The 3,803-nt window shown below is 32.7% G+C and overlaps 1 long non-coding RNA gene across 1 annotated transcript; it reads right to left on the bottom strand.

Moving 5' to 3' along the window:
• Window positions 1–476: 476 nt before the first annotated feature.
• On the bottom strand, window positions 477–3,158 carry LOC139870216 (uncharacterized). Its single transcript, XR_011766529.1, has 3 exons — window positions 2,750–3,158; window positions 1,761–1,862; window positions 477–1,654 (listed from the first exon to the last, which is right to left on the bottom strand). It is a non-coding gene; the product is annotated as an uncharacterized lncRNA (long non-coding RNA).
• Between the last annotated feature and the right edge of the window lie 645 nt (window positions 3,159–3,803).

The following is a 3,803-nucleotide window of genomic DNA, read 5'->3' on the forward strand; positions in this document are numbered from 1 at the left end:
TGGAAAACTATCCTATCTGATTAATATATACATTATTTAATAATAATATAATATAATTAATTTCTAAATTTATCACAAGTCGCCACGTAATCAAATCATACCCTTAGTTAACCACAAGCTGCCACATAAGCAAATTCAACCAGAATTAATAATAGAGTGACACATCAGTATATTGTTACGCGCCTTATATAATGTATATAGAATAGATAGATAGATAGATTATAATATACTATAATTAAACATGTGTTTTGGTTTCATTACTTCATATAGTATACTTGTATATAGTTATCTATAATATCTATATATTTTTGATTGAATCAATATAGTTAGAGTTATTTTATTAACCTCTTGAAAGCACATAAGATATATCTTCATATATTATACATTATATACTTTGTAGCCATATTCTGCATGCATGCAACCAGTACCAAGGCGTAGACAAAATATAAAAACAAGAAGATGAAGTGTAAGTCTATGAGCATGGGATATTCCATTTTTATTCGAATTCTTTGATCCCATTAGTACCAGAGAAACACTGTATGCTAATTACATTGGGATTGGTCTAGGGAGAATTTAGGAAGTCGGAATTATCAACTCCTAAATGATCTACTGGACAAAATTGGTGATGTTTATATTTCGGATAGACACGATAGTTGGTCATGCTTTATCACTTCGGATTGTTTGTTTTCGGTCAAAGAGGTTCGGCTCCACCTTGATCAAACGATTCTGCGAGCGTCGACTAATGCTACTATTTGGTTCAAGTTCTTACCTAGAAAAGTTAATATTTTCTTATGGAGACTTCGGCTTAATGCTCTCCCAGTTCGTTGGAATTTTCCAGCGAGAGGTGTTGATGCAGATTCGATTGTGTGTCCGATTTGTAACAACGGGGTGGAATCCTTGAATCATGTTTTCTTTGAATGTTCTTTGGCTTCCGATCTATGGCACAAGATTCGCGTGTGGTTGAATTGTTCTATGTCTACGTTTTCGTCATGGGACTCTTTCATATTTTGGCTCGAAGGTATTCAGCTTTCTTCTAAAAGCAAGAACCGAATCATCGCCTCAGTTTGTACGACATTGTGGGCGATTTGGAGATTTAGAAATGACATTGTATTTAATGATTCTTTTGTTCTCGAAGTAATCTTTTCGATATAATTAGATTACTTTCTTTTCGTTGGATTAAACATAGAAGTCAGTTAGTTTCAAACTGGAACTCCTGGCTTTCTATGTACTTCGTTTTTCTCCCTTAGCGGCCTTGCTAGGGAGCGTTTTTATATAATCAATTTTTTGGCCGTTAAAAAAAACTATATGCTAATTACAACAAGACCAAAATGTCCCCATAGGTAACCTAAAAGATAATCCGCTGAGAGAAAGAGTGTGTTTTTCCATCAACAGGGCTTACACTATCTGCAGTTGAGCTTTCCAGTTGACGTCGTGTCTCCAAGTACTTTGAATTTACATGTATGCCATGAACTGGCCTTGGAGATTCAGAATCTCTTAGCACTAAAGGTTGATAATTTGAAGAAGGAGAAGATTGTAGTTGAGCTTCAATCTTACAAAGAACAGAAGATGGGAATACTGTTGACCAAGTACCAAAAAGATGGCGCATGGACGGATGCATACTTGGGGTGACTTGCCTATATGCTGCCCAATAGACCTAAAAGAACAATTCATCACAAAACCAAAAGTTCATACAACCGCCAATCTAAATTTGTAATGGGTGATCATTATTTGTAAATGTAACAATAACTTAAGTCACTAACCTCTGGCAAGCGGCCAGAAAAGTGCCTCATGTAATCTCTACCAATATTTTTGACAATACTGTCCAGAAGATACAAAGATGGAAGCTTGTGTTCAACTGGAACCTATATGGCAAGGCAAAAATAAGATCAGAAAAGTTTGGTTTTGAAGCATTGTATTTATTTATTTATTTATTTTTTTTTTTGTTTGAAAAAAAAACGATGTCCATGCAATATAACGACAGCCAAGGTGGTTCACATATATGTAGATATATCATGCATCAAGAATCCGATAGTTACAATGTAGTTGTAACAGAAAAAAAAAAAAAACATGTTGAAAACAGCTAATATTAGGTATTGGTGGAATTTCCTAGGTTACCCAACTGCAGTAATTAGCTAAACTATCAAAAAATAAGAGACATACCACAAAAAAATAATGTAGAAACAAGGTAAAACACTTGGGACCATACATTGAAGGATAAGTAGAAATCAATCACCAAATTTTCAATGGTAGTGCCCTATACGGTTTAGACCCTCATTGGACATGACACCATTAAAATACTACCTAAAATAACCTCCAATTTTCATCCGGCATAAAGCTTGTTAAACAATATAAGTTTAATTTCTATATGTTTTCTACTGAGTGCCATCCTTTTATTTCCTTCAATCTTGATATAGATAGTTCTTTATACAACACTTGGTATACAGACAAAAATTATCACCCTTTACTATCGAAGTCCATATACAAGTTATATAATAATTGACACTAGCATGAAGGCCAACGTATTAAAATTCAATAAGTCAGGTCTGATGGAAACCGTGTGTACTTTTAATTTTATAAACGCATCGGAACATGAAAAATAAACATCTTTTATTAACTTTAAAATAAATATCATTTATTTTATTATAAACTTTCAAGTAAAACGTTCACACGATTAACGATCCCAACAAGATCCAATTACACCACTAATAATTGTCAAGTAATAATTTCACAAAGAGGAGTTTAAATATACCTATAGCGAACGATGCAAGAATGGTAGAAAGAACTCTCCATGTCTAGGTTGAAACATATATTCAAAGTGTATGAATATCTATATGGTTGATCCACACAGCACGTCAAGCAACACCAATCGAATGCTAGTCCGTATAACCCATAAACAATATCACATATTGTTTAATTAATATTGAAAAGCCAAGACCAATATCAAAGTTTTCCTATTTTTACTTTGTGTTTGCTTCTCCTTAGTCTAGACTTTAAACAATCATCATCATGATGATTATATAAAAATAAGCTAAATGAAGAACCATCGATGTTGGATAATAAAAGGGGATTTCAGATACTTGGGTGGAGGTTTTTGCTATTGTCTCTCACTCAGAGGTTTATTCTTTTTCGTTTCATTTATATGAACAAAAAAATTCACACATAGAAATGAAAACAAATGATAAATGACAAAAGACAGCTCATTCCTTTTTGTTTTGTGTCACCCACTCAACATATATGTATTATTTTTTAGTAAAAGATAATTACCACTTGTGTTATGTGGCCATCTAACATTCAAGGGTCAACATCCCTTATTTATTCCTTTTTGTGTGTTAAAACCCGTGAACCCAATACTTGAAATGATAGATGTATTAATATATTAAATAAACCCAAATTAAAAGATGTCCATTAATGTTTGTGGTTCAACTGCCCATTAAGAGTTTAGTATTTAATTAAATCCTATTTAATTAAACTATGCTTTTCGAACTATAGATTATAATTATATATCAACAATATATAATAATGGTGTCTAAATGCTAAAGTGTGTGACTCCATAGGCATGTATATAATCGGTAGTATAGATTTGTGTTATGACGTACACACTAAACCAACAAACTCCCACTTGTGCATGTCATAACATCTAGAAAACTATGCAGACATATATTGGCGTCTAGCAACACGTCAATGCCCCCGAAAATTGTAGTGACCCGAACTTTTCCATGATTATATATTAAATGAAAACTATATTTACATGATTAAATGTTTCCAACATGTTAAGCAATCAAACTTGTTAAGACTTGATTAAT

The sequence above is a fragment of the Rutidosis leptorrhynchoides genome, chromosome 1, assembly GCF_046630445.1.
Source record: "Rutidosis leptorrhynchoides isolate AG116_Rl617_1_P2 chromosome 1, CSIRO_AGI_Rlap_v1, whole genome shotgun sequence".
NCBI classification, from domain to species: domain Eukaryota; kingdom Viridiplantae; phylum Streptophyta; class Magnoliopsida; order Asterales; family Asteraceae; genus Rutidosis; species Rutidosis leptorrhynchoides.